General features: G+C 40.6%; 1 protein-coding gene across 1 annotated transcript in view; it reads right to left on the bottom strand.

Annotated features, from left to right (window-relative positions):
* Window positions 1-2693: 2693 nt before the first annotated feature.
* The window catches only part of LOC137491092 (uncharacterized), a 52982-nt gene continuing 41661 nt past the window's right edge, over window positions 2694-14014 (bottom strand). Inside the window, exon 4 of the mRNA XM_087248830.2 lies at window positions 2694-8599. The gene's annotated coding sequence lies outside the window, so the exon portion shown is untranslated. The remainder of the gene's footprint in view (window positions 8600-14014) is intronic.

The raw sequence follows: 14014 nt of genomic DNA, 5'->3' as shown, positions 1-14014 counted from the left end.
TTTTATGCGCACTACCCCTTTCAGGGTTAGTCCATATGTAATTCCATTTGTTCCCCCTATTGGGTGCGGATGGTCTCCGCAGCGTCCTCCCTACTGGGATGGCACGCTTCCCAACGTACTGTCGTTTATTCCTAGAATTATCTAGATGCTAGCGACTCCCAAAAAAGATACCTATTCTGTAAAACTTCTTTTGAAGTGGGATAAGTTAGGGCCAAGGGCACGTTGGAGGACCATGCCTCTCATGATCTAGGCGGTCACGCTTGCCTGACCGCTCTCTCATGGTGGGTGTTGGTAAGGTGCAGTCATTATGGCGCTTTCAATGGGCTCCCATACGTGGATTTAGAACATCAAATCCACTTATAGTGCTGGAGTTTCCCCCGAAGGGGAACGTTCGAGGTTACTAAAGTAACTCTTCGTTCCCAGGAGGGGAACGGAAGCACTATACTCCATCGCCATAATGACTGTCCCTTAGCTGTTAAAAGTCTCTACAGCTTAAAAAGGATAGCGTCTGCTGGCGCCAGGCGTGCTTATATACTCAGTTGATTGCATATGCCGCTCACCTGCGCAGGCTTGCGCTGCCAATTCATTCTTAATTGGCCCGTTCAATACTCTTTCAGACGAGTAGCTTCTGAACCGAACCTCCCATACGTGGATTTAGAGCATCCACTTATAGTGCTTCCGTTCCCCTCCTCGGGGAACGAAGGGTTACTTTAGTAACCTCGAACGTTTTTAAATATGTCTTTTTGTCATTTTTTCATTGGGTATAAGATTATCTGTATCAGATCCCATTTAGGCTACATCCATAAAAAGACAAGTACAGTTGTTACAGTATAAAATATTTACAAAGATTTGATCAACAGATCTGATCTGCATTTATGATTAAATAAACTTCAACCCTAATTCAAGCTCAAATTCTAAATGCAACTCAAGTTCAAGTTTTATTTATATAGCACAAAATCATAAGCAGTGTTACTACCCAGCATTTGTACTCTTTATATATGTAAAAGTATCTGTGTGTGTGTATACTGAAAAGAAAATATACCATCTGACCCATTGAAAAGTAAACCTAAAATAATTTTTCAGTAAGTTGGCCAACGTTTATGTGGGTACCACACCATCATGTCTTTAATATGTGTTAAATTCTGAATGCTTTGTAAAAAGATGCCGACAGCCTCATCCTTGTAAACCCGCTGGAAGGATCTAGAAAGGAGAGCAAATGTAGTGGCCATTTTTGCATTCTCGTCGAGCCTGTGATGAACTCCAGTAGTCCACCGTCAGACACGCAGTGAGGGCTGATGCATATATTCTGGGGAAATAATGCAAAAGTTTAAATCATGTTTATTAATAATGTATATTTTAAAATTCACCATATGATTTTTAATATAACACAATACAGAAAACCCAACCACATTTGCAGACCCCTGGATAGTGAACTGCAAACCATCTCACATATACAGTAGACTGTACCCATTATAAGTTGAGCATGTAAGAACAAACTTCAATTTTTTGAATGTTATTTGTTTTTCTTCTACAAGATGAATATTCCTCATATGTAAATAAAAAAGTGCTTTTCCTCATTGACAGTACAGAATTTTATTTTTTTTCCTTCAAGTGGTTTCAAACCTTATTGACTTTCTTCTGTTGATCACAAACCAAGATATTTTGAAGAAAGCTAAAAATCTGTAACCATTGACTTCTATAGTGGGAAAAACAGATATGGAAGTCAATAGTTACACGTTTTCAATATTTAAAAAAAAAAAAAGGAAATCAAAGATAGTGTGAGTTTACCTGCCTGCATTATATAGAAATATTGTAGTAATTCTTTGCCCTTCTAGTTTTTGTTATCAAATAATACCATGCACAAATAATTCACGATAGGGGTCATAATATTTTACCCGATGAACGAGGTGAATGTCTGAGGTAAAATTGGTTTTATATTCACACATTCTGACTTTCTCCCTAATAATATAATTTTAGAAGAGTATTATTTGCTAATCCCTAATATCATGTTAGCAGCCAATGACTATCAAAGTACAACATTGTTCACTGTCAGTTTAATAGTGCTAATGTGGTTTTTAAGTCATATTTACGTGTGATTTCAGTCATTATAATAAAAGTACTATGGTAAACAATACTGAGAGTGTGTCACACAAGCTGTCACTAATCGAATGTGCGAATATAAAATCCACTTTACCTTAGTTGAGGTTACTCTGTGAGCCAAAGTGAAGTTGACCGAGAGGCCAGTGGAGAGAAAGCCTTCAGCTCCGGGTCATAATCTGTCTCCCAAAGTCTAATAAACACACCCCAAAGCAAACAAAGTCACAACGCTGTAACTATACAAGACATTTATTATATTAGCAAACTGATGCTACTAGCCGTCTTATCATATGTGTACATTTTTACACGTTTTAAAAAAGTATATTTAATATGCTTAACAATACAAGTGTAATATAGGGTTCGAGTATTTTGCGTGACTCACTCTCAAAGTAAATAAAATAAATCACCGGAGACGGCTTGTGAAACGTGACCTGTCTTTACTTCTTTTTCACCAGTCAGCGCTTACAAATGTAACAACCAACCTGGCATAATCAGAATGTACAAAGATGAAGATCCAAGTAAATCTAACATTTCGAACAGTAACGCAGATTCCACACTTTAACTGCCATCTATCTGAACATATTTTTAATCTTACATTTCTTTTTCCACCCACTTAAGAAACGTCCTCGTTTCTTTAGAGTTACAAAATTAAAGAAAAACAGAAGAAAAGAAAAAAGAAAGAAACTACCTGTTAAAGTAGCTTTTTAGAGTCCCTTATGTCAAAAGATAATCTCTTAAATATCCAGGTAGTTTAACTGGACGCCGGCCTAGACATGTCATTGGAGCTGAACTTGAACTCTGATTAGGTGTGGACGTAACACTGGCTGGGTCCACTGAGGAAGAAGGCACTTGAAGAGGAAGGGGTGCCTGTGGGAGGATTTGGTCTTCTGATGTTAAGTTAGGTGTGCACCGTGCAAATTGTGGTGGTTTGAAAGGTAACGCACCTGATAGAGCGGTCAAGGATGGGGAAGGATACGAAGCAGAGAGGGTAGTTTGCTGCGGTTTTTGAGGAACTGGTGCACAATATGGTCTCAGTCGGTTGTAATGAACAATTTGACATTTTTCTGGATCATCCAGAAGATAGTGGATTTTGTATGTGACACCCACATCCCTCTCTGACTCCAAACATTCCACAATTTCAAAGGGTCCTTTCCAGTGAGGTGTAAGTTTCTGTCTTACTGTGGTTGGGTCATGCAGCCAAACAAGATCTCCCTCTTGATATGGGGTAAAATTCAGATTCCTATCATAATGTCGCTTCTGTTGATGATAGGCATGTTCACTGTTTTGGGCAACAGCTGTAAATACATCTTCAAGTTTACTGATCATATCTACAGCATACTCAGGGACTGACTTGGTTGGAGATTGCGGTGAACTCTTTGGCAACAGTAAATTAGCTGGCAATCTGGCTTCCCGACCATGTGTCAGGAAAAAGGGAGTAAAGCCGGTCGATGAATGGGGACTGGTATTATATGCTAAAGCTACCTGTCTGAGATAATCATCCCATTCTCCTTGCTGTTGCTGCAAAATCTTCGTCAACTGGTCAATAAGAGTTCTATTGAAACGCTCAACCATACCATCACATTGTGGATGGTAGGGGCTAGTCCTGGTCTTCTGAATGCCCACCAGTTGACAGAGATTTTGAATTAGCTCAGATTCAAATTGTCGCCCTTGATCTGTGTGTAAGACCTCTGGAATTCCATGTTCACAGACAAAATTTTCAAACAGACACTTTGCCACTGTGGTAGCCCTCTGGTCAGAAATAGCATAAAGATTAACATATTTCGAAAAATAGTCTTGCACAACAAGAACATATCGATTTCCGCGACTTGTAACAGGAAGTTCAAGAATGTCCGCAGCCACTTTCTGAAAAGGTGCAGTTGCTGTTATTGTTTTCATAGGTGCTTTTTGACGAGGAATTGGGGTGCGTCGGGCATCACAAGGAACGCATTTCTTACACCACTCATATATGTCCCGGGACATGAAAGGCCAGAAGCAGAGCTGTTGTGCCTGTTTCACAACTTTTTCTGCTGACAGATGTCCAGCAATGGGATTGCCGTGGAGAGATTGAAGGACTTGTTTCCTTAAAGTTTGAGGTACAATGACCTGACAAGTCACAGACTTCGTACTTGAATTGACGATTTCTCGACAGAGAAGACCATTATGTAGCGTGAGCCTTGTGAATTCTTTCCAGAAAATCCTCTCCTCCTGTGACCGTTTGCTTATCTTTCTGTATGGTGGCCTTAACCCCTTTAGTTTCCAACTTATTACTTCCTTTAAAACTGGATCCTGTTTTTGGTGCTCTATAAAACTTGATTCAGAAGTAGCCATTTGTAGCATAAGAGATGGAGTTCTCTCCATCTCTTGATTCACACAGGCAGATAAGGTTGGTGAAACATGGGTTATACTGACTGATGGACCCAAGACTTTGGATCCCTGTGCAGCAGATAAGTAACCACTGTCAGATTTAGATACTGGAGAGCCAACATTAGCCTCACCTGAAGACGAGGCTGGGATTTCCATAGCTGAATCCGATGCTTGACGACGTGATAGGGCGTCAGCATTTGCATGTTTTAGTCCTTTTCGGTGTATGACCGTCCATTCAAATGGATCCAATTCAAGGGCCCAGCGGGCTCTTCTCCCAGTGCGATCGCTGTCAATTGGTATTTTCCTTAACCCCATGAGAGGTTTGTGGTCCGTAATGATGAAGAAATGCTGCTTATACAGATAGTGGCGGAAATGTCTCACAGCCCACACAATGGCCCAGAGTTCCCTATCATACGTGGACCACTTCCTTTCAGCTTTTGTGAGGACATGACTGGCATATGCGATCACTGTTTCTTGAGTCCCCTTTTCCTGGGCTAAAACAGCTCCAATAGCAGATGCAGAGGCATCTGTGTACAGAAGAAACGGTTGATGAAAATCTGGGAAAGAAACGATAGGTGGGTGAGATAGGGCATGTTTCAAATAGGTAAATGCCTCATTACATTCAACTGTCCAACTGAATCTAGCATTTTTTTCTGTCAATTTATGGAGAGGGACTGCATGCTGAGCAAAATCTTTTATAAATTTCCTATAGTAAGAGCATAATCCCAAAAATGACCTCACTTCAGTAGGTGAGCGTGGTACAGGCCAATCTTGGACACTTTGAACATTCCTTGGATCAGGTTTTATCCCGTCTTTAGATACAATGTGGCCCAAGAACTGAACCTCCCTTTTGGCAAGAGAGCATTTGGAGGGATTGAGTTTTAACCCACAGGACTTGAATCTGGTGAACACTTCCTCCAATTGCTGGAGGTGATCATTAAATGTCTTACTGAAAATAAGGACATCGTCCAAATACACCAAACATGTTTTCCATGGCAGACCACGAAGCACCATTTCCATCAACCTTTGAAAGGTTGCTGGAGCATTTGTCAAACCCATCGGCATAACTTTAAAATGGTACAGCCCATCACCTGTGGTGAATGCGGTTTTTTCACGATCTTCTTTTGCCAGTTCCACTTGCCAATAACCATGCTGAAGGTCTATTGTGGAGAACCAAGCAGATCCTGACAAAGCATCCAAAGCATCATCAACTCTAGGTAGAGGATGAGAGTCTTTCACGGTTACTGAATTTAACTTCCTGTAATCTAAGCAAAATCGCCATGTTCCATCCCTTTTACGCACCAACACTACAGGCGCTGCCCATGGGCTATAGCTTTCTTCAATGACATCTGCTTTTAAAAGTTTTGTCACCTGTTGCTGTATTTCTTGTCTTTGTTCAGGGGTAACACGGTAAGGCCTTTGTTTGATTGGCAGGGCTTCCCCCGTCCGAATTCGATGTTTAATCATGCCTGTTCTCCCTCTGTCATCAGAATCCTTACTAAAAATATCACAGTACTTAGTCAACAGCGCTGTTAGGGATTCAACTTGGGATGCCGACAGATCTGAATTATCAATGGATACAGAGGGGGTAGCGGCCGAAGGATCAGATAGAATATTACAACATTCTCCCTCCAAAACTGTTGAGTCAAGAGCAGAAAGAAATTGAAACTCACCCAGGTGCTGGCCTGCATGGATTTCGATGTCTTCCTCTGTGGTATTCAAAACCCGCACTGTAGTCAGACCATTCCGAACCTCGCTGAGGGTGTGTGCAACAGCCACATTACTAGCCGTGTTGGGTTCCAGGACACCTGTGTAGGCTGTTGGCACAGGAGAAACAGCTGTTGCTCCCGCAACACATGCTGTGATAACCGTTTCACTCCATGGCGGTAGTTTGGTAGATGCAAGCACAGAAACATTGCAACAGGCTGCAGCTTCATGACCTGTAGAGAGCAAGGGAAGCTCAAAATTCCATAAGGACATTTTCTCATTTGTCACATCAATCAGAGCATGATGCTTTTGTAAGAAGTCCCAGCCCAAAATAATAGGATGGTGTGCACCCCTAACAACCTGGAAATCATGCTGCAGTAACTCTGTGCCAAGTCTCAGGCCCAAAACTAAAACTCCTAAAGTGTCCAGACATTGTCCAGTGACAGAGCGTGCAAGCACCATGGAAGTTTTTATGGGGCGTTTTCTCAACATGGGATGAGAATTTCGAAAGTCTTCCCCAACAATAGAAATAGTAGAGCCAGTGTCCACAAGAGCAGAGACCTCAACTCCTTCCACAATTGCCAAAATATTTGCTGACACTTTGTTGGGACTTTGTATGTGCTCATAGTTTTTACTAACTGTAAAATCGGTGTGAGGCAGGGAGGTTGAAGCTGATGTTTGCCCCTCAACATCAGCTAGTGGAAGTTTCCCTGTTGTTTGTATGGGTGTTGGCTGTCAGGGGACTGAAAGCGTACAACGCGTCGGCTCTGGGGGCTCTCATCTCTACTCCACCGACGAACTGGGCTAGGGCTGCGAGCCCGTCTATATTCGTCATTACGATACCTGCGGTCTGAAAAGTTTGAAGCCCTTTCTGATGAGTAATAAGGTCTAACTTTGTCACCTCCCCATGAGTTGTCACTGTCCCCTGTCATCGTGCGACGCCAATCAGTTGACACTGCAGCATCCTTTCGCCAGCTCTTAGATGACTGAGCATTATCAGACTGATGTTGTGGATTATGATATGTTGGTGAAGGGCTACGTGTCACTCTAGGCTGTTGCTTTACTGAAGGAATTTTGTTTCTCTCCCAGAACTCCAAACAGTGTGTGAGATGAGCATTTTTCTCTTGTAGCTGGCGTACATCATTTTTCAGTTCATTCACAGTTATTGTTAATTGCTCCACAGCATGAAGTAACTTTCCCTCAGTATGATGAGACTGCACAGCGGCCACTTGATTTTGATTTTGTGTAGACTGAATTGACCCTGCATGAAGTTGCATAGCTGCACGGGCCCGTTCACAGCGACATGCAACTATAAGGGCTTGATCCATATCTGTTGCACCTTGTTCATGAATTTTTGCTTGTAAAGCTGGGTCCAATCCAGCCACAAAACGTCTAAACTTTTCACCTTCCTGGGCAATAATATCATAGTCAGGAAAAGCCTCTAGGACAAGACGAGTAATATCAGCGCTGAATACTTCTAAACTTTCACCAATTTTCCGAGGGCGAGCATTCACATGAGTTTGGAAAAATGGCAATGACTGTTGAAGCCCAAAAACATGCTTTAGTCTCTCTGTCACTGTGTTGTAGTTAGTCTTTACAGGAGTTGGAAGGCTGTCCCAATACAAAAAGGCAGCATCAGATAGCCGTGTTGGCAACACGGATGATAACATGTTCATCAAATCTGTTCCTTGTGGTGTCATTGCTCTAACAGCCACTTCAAAACGACGAGCCCAACTAGAAAATGATTCAGTGCCATCCCCTTTAAATGCAGCTGGAAGTTCAATGTGTAAATTGCCTGCCACAAAAGGTGCCAGTGGCTGCTGGTTTACGCTGCCACTAGCACTGGATGAACTAGAGGATGAATTGGCAGAAGAGCTGGCAGCAGCAGCAGCAGCAGACTCAGTCTCAGACATACTTTCTGTTCATTTGTTTGTATCTCACCCTTGTGTGGCAAGTCGTGTGGTTGTTCTTCCGAATATTTACACAATTATCACTTCATAAATCCGGTGACACAATCGGAGAGCAAAGTCCAAATGGTGCCAATTTCGCGGCAGTCACGCTAATAAAACTCCGCGAAAAGCGCCAAAAATGCAAAAATAACCCAGCTGCCACCAAATGTAATATAGGGTTCGAGTATTTTGCGTGACTCACTCTCAAAGTAAATAAAATAAATCACCGGAGACGGCTTGTGAAACGTGACCTGTCTTTACTTCTTTTTCACCAGTCAGCGCTTACAAATGTAACAACCAACCTGGCATTCAGCCAATCAGAATGTACAAAGATGAAGATCCAAGTAAATCTAACATTTCGAACAGTAACGCAGATTCCACACTTTAACTGCCATCTATCTGAACATATTTTTAATCTTACACAAGCTAGCAGCCGTGCTATCGGCTACTCCAAAGTAAACACATCACGTTGCTTCAAATTACTCAAATAATAATGCGTACAGACTTGAAAGTTGAAAAACATAAACGAAAAACGAGTTGTCTTACCGTGTACAGCTCACCGAGCTGCATCTCCGACTGATCCAGGAGTGTTTCTCGCCGTTCGCGCCAGCTATCACTCTTATCGGATTCATCCCATTTCACGAACCAAAATAGCAAGAGGAAACTTGTGGACTTGATCTGTTGACAGGCTGGAGTTTGTACAGTTTCCATAAACGCAATAATATACCACGATGATGATAAATTACGCCAAAACTAACAACCAGTTCTGCTATTAGCTCCTCTGCCCCACTGTAAACAGTGCGCGTCTGTCAGATAAGTCCCTGCACTGACGTCACCGGGGTGGTTAGAAAAAAAAGCGGAAGTGGGAAAACAGACACATTTTCTTTCAAATTTGTGCCCTTGCACTTCGTAAAACATTTTAATATGGTATTTTATGGTATTATAGAGTATTTTCACAAACGATTCTACTTTTTTTTAAAACAGTTTTTTAACCTACAATATGCTCTTTAACCTTATGGTTTTGTTTTGCATTACTTATATCATGTAGTTAAAGTGTTGTTGTGATTATATCCTAAGTTCTTTATCTTCATTAGTATCCCTAAACATTTGTTGGTTGCATTGATTGATTGTTCTATGAGTTGCATTTTATAATAAATAATTTGCATTCAGGTTATTTTGTTGGCTCATCTCTCTTTTGTGCTGCAACTCAAACAAGCGGGTCAAAACACTTTGTAAAATGTGTCCGGTTGTATCCGAGATCTTGTCCTTTCAGTCATGACCATGGGTGACAGTAGGTACTTAGATTACCTTTCGTCTCAGCTCCTTCACCACAACAGACAATCACATTAACTCCATTACCAGCTGGCAGCTAGCTCTCTGCAACTCTCACATGGCCGCCCACTGAAGCTAAACAGGGCTGTGCCCGGTCAGTACCTAAATGGGAGACCACATGGGAAAGCTAGGTTGCTGCCGGAAGTAGTGTTAGTGAGGCCAGCAGGGGGCGCCCAACCTTTGGTCTGTGTGTTTGAGTGACGGGGATGCTATACTGCTCAGTGAGCACCGTCTTAAGATGTTTAACGTGTGGTTGTTAAAAATGTAAAAAAAAAGAGTAGGGGTCTCTGTCCATCATGGCCATATTCAATTGGCTTCATCATGTGTGGGCTGGCGCAAAATGGCTGCCGTCGTGTCATCCAGGTGGATGCTACACACTGGTGAAGTGGTGGAGGAGAACCCCCCCATTGTGTAAAGCGCTTTGAGTGCCCAGAAAAGCGCTATATAAATGTAAGGAATTATTATTATTATTACTGCTGCCGCTGCACTGATCCATCTTTTAATCTCATATTACATTCCTCATGGCAAAAAAAAATCAGACACTCTATTTGGGGTAAGGACTCTCTGCCAAACTGGAGGTGGCCACTGTTTTCCATTCAAGCATTATGGTTTCTGACTTCGAGGTGCTGTTTCTTTCTCTGCCATATCACACTCAGCAGCAAACTGTCCCACTGCATGCTGAAGGTCCATGTCCAGAGTACCCGTGGGGTCTTAAAAGCATTGAAAAAGTCTTAAATTTGATAATCTCAATTTAAGGCCTTAAAGCCTTGAATTTGGTATACAACGTCTTGAATTTTGTTACAAAGGTCTTAATTTTATGCATTTTTTTGCCTTTCCTAGGATTAAGTTTATACCGTAACAAAATGAACTGTTACTAATGTAGGCTATTTTAAAATTAATGCAGCGTAACGTTGAGTGCACCTCTACCTCCACGTTATAGCAGAAATCGCGAAAGTGTGCGCACCCGTCATATGGTTACTTGAGGTGAGGTACAGAACAAGATAGTCACTAGCCCGGTTTGTCGGCTAAAATGGGAAAGTGTCGCTGTGGCCAAGGAATCCGAATTGAGTTTGGGTTAAGCCTGTGCCAGGAAATGACCGCAACGCCTACTGCTTTTGATGCCGGAAATCTTTTAAGCTAACGTTAGAGATAGTGGATGTTACGGCCCTGGACTCCCATATGGGGGGTTGCCAAACACACCGTGTGTATTACTGCTTGTCAGCGCCAACCACCTATTGTGCAGTTCTGTGCACCGGAGGCCTCTTCGGTTACTGAAACAGCTTTACCGATCAATAACAAAGAAGTTTCTACATTAGAAGAATGACATTTTCTTCTTCTTCCTGTTTTACGGTGGTCGATAACAAAGTTTTTGATGCGTTACTGCCACCTCTTGCTCTGGTTGGAGATGTAGCCAAACAATCATTGGGCTGACACGAGAAACTTGCTTGATTAAAAGATGACAGAGAGATTAGATTAGGGTGTAATTCATTAATGAAAAGTTGTAAAAATATATACAATATAATGCTTATTGCAGAGTATTTCCCTTTACTATAAATAACTATAGTATTTTATTTGTGTAACCTGGTTTTATTGGATTTTAGTTTTTGCTGTTATATAACATAATTTGTTTCTGTTTGGTACAACATAATATTTACAGTAAATAACTGAACTGAATCATTTTTCATTGACAGTTTTATTGATCACTAAGATATGATTGACTTGGATTTAAGTTGCTTCGATTTAAATATGAATATTGTAAAAATAACTTGGATGTAGCTACACTACTTTTGCCAAGGAGTTTTTAGCTTAGCTTGCTACATTTTCAAGAGGTAAGCTTTTAGTCTAGTTAAGCTGGCAATCTGGCTTTAAGAAAGGCCATTCAACTGAGACTGCCCTGCTCTCGGTCGTGGAGGATCTCAGACTGGCTAAAGCAGACTCTAAATCATCAGTCCTCATCTTGCTGGATTTGTCAGCTGCTTTTGACACTGTCAACCACCAGATCCTGCTATCTACGCTCGAGTCACTGGGCGTTGCGGGCACTGTTATACAATGGTTCAGATCTTACCTCACTGACAGGTCATTCAGGGTGTCTTGGAGGGGAGAGGTGTCCAACCTACAGCATCTAAACAGTGGGGTATCTCAAGGCTCTGTTCTTGGGCCACTTCTCTTCTCCATCTACACAACATCTTTAGGACCAGTCATCCAGAAACATGGATTTTCCTACCACTGCTATGCTGATGATACCCAGCTATACCTCTCTTTTCACCCTGATGATTCCTCGGTTCCAGCTCGCATTTTCAGCCACCCACCTGAATGTTTGGCCACAAAATTCACCAAACTGGATTTCAAAGAAACCCAGCAGATGTTTTCTGTTAATCACATCTCCATGGTGCTCATTTAAGTTTCTTTGGTCTTGTCCAGTACTGCCTCTGGGGACAGTTTTCTGTATGACTTTCCTTTGTTAGCTTCCTTTACTTTTGTTGCCTCTATCTGTCAGATTCAGGCTGCCATCAATAAAATAATTACATCATTAATAACAATGTTTGTCCCAGTTGAGAGTGAATAAGTTAAATTTTATTTTATCTCTTTTGTAATGTAATAATGTACATGTAACGTAATTGTTTTTGAAGACAACATTTTCATTTCCAAAAAGAAAATATTGTCTACATTTTGAAAACTACTGTTTTATTACATGTAAAAGCAGTGCATTCAAACTATTACTTTTGTATAACATGTCTTTATTGAGTATTGAACCCAAAACTTACCCTAGACAGGCTTAGGGAAAAAAATAATAATAAAAAAATGCAAATAAATAAATAAAATAATAAATTACACATATACATAAAAAATATAATAAATAAATAAATAAAAATAAAATCAAGCACCAATAAACATCCCACAAATTCAGACTTCTGAAGCTTCTTCAATATCTCCGTTTTTTACAAAGTACAAAAACACCTCCCAGATGTCACAAAATTCAGAGGATTTTATCCTTATTATATATGTGAGCTTTTCAAGAGCCAAGCATGTTATAAGGTTTCTCAACCAAAATCCAATAGAGGGGCGATTAACATTTTAACAGCATAAAGCAATACAACGCCTTGCTTGTATTAAACATAAATCAATCAATTTTCTTTCTTTAGTAGACAAGGCACAACTGTCTTCATACATATTCAATATATCAAACTATTTCTTTAAATTGAAGTTACTTATATTTTAGTCTGTTACTAAATTTAATCTATGTCTGTGAAATAGAAAATTAAAGAAGATTATTAATGTTAACTTTGTTACTGGATTATAATAAGGGATGAATTAATGCGTGTGCATTATTATATTATTTGTTTATTATTGAAGATGCATTAATGTGTGACCCTTATATTATCGCTTTATTATTAGTGATGAATTAATGTGTGAGCATTATTCTATTATTGGTTTATTATTAGTGATGCATTCATGCGTGATCCATATTGTTTTTTTGTTTTGTGATGGATTTATTAGATTAGTTTATGATTAGTGATGTAGTCATATGTGAGCGTTATTATAATATTTGTTTATAATCAGTGACTGATGAAATGAGCCTTATATTTATTATAAGTGAGTGATTCATTGATGTGTTAGAATAATGCACGGGCATTATTGTAACTATGGTAGTAAATAATAATATAAAGTGTTGTAATGTATAATAACTGCATTAAAATGTTTGTAGTAAAACTTTAAAGAGTGCTTGGTCGGCTAAGTTAATCTTACCAAATAACGTTATACAACATCTATAACAATCATATAATAATCGTGTTGTAGTAATTAATGTTACTGTAATGGTTATTCATTTAAACCAACTTGTTATAAAAATACTTAGTTTGCAATTGTTGTCCGAATTAATCTGCAACAAAATCTGTTATTACAGTACAAATCTTGAATGGTATAAGGGCTCTGATTGGCCATAGCGTTCATTGTAACTCGGAACATGATTGGCTGCCGTAACCAAGAATAGGGTGAATCTTGGTTCCAGCTCAGGACGTGATTGGCCAGCGTAACCATGAATTTAAAAAAATCTTGGTTCCAACTCGGAACGTGATTGGCCGGTGTAGCCAAGAATAACCACGACTTACAGGTGCCAGTATGCGCCACTGGCCCAGTCTGCACTGTGTGGCATATTTGCCGACATATAACAGAGACTGAAACATTGCTCACACTTGTCTGAGGTGGTCATTTTGACTGCAATCTTGTTTTAGGTTGGCACTTTGTTTTTGAATATTGTCTGCTTTTCAAATGCGTATCTGTGCTGCAGTAGAACGCCTTAGCCTCACTGCAAACATTTTGGTCTACAAGCTGTCACTGCCGTCTTCCCAGGAATGTGGCTGTACTGGTTTCTTCTGGAAGTCCTGAGGGAAGTATGGGACCAAGACATGAGAGCAGTTGGGGCAGCCTTTGAACCCAGGAGAGCACCCCACAGGCTCTGTGCTGGCGGCCCCAGAAACTCGATTCACTCCAGAGTAGAACCGAACAACTCCGGCAGGGGCAAACCGCGATCACACTGCACTGAGAGCAACGCAAAAAAAACCTGA

The sequence above is a fragment of the Danio rerio genome, chromosome 4 (genome assembly GCF_052040795.2).
Source record: "Danio rerio strain M-AB ecotype USA chromosome 4, GRCz13ab, whole genome shotgun sequence".
NCBI lineage: Eukaryota > Metazoa > Chordata > Actinopteri > Cypriniformes > Danionidae > Danio > Danio rerio.
This window is presented reverse-complemented; position numbering and strand designations above follow the sequence as displayed.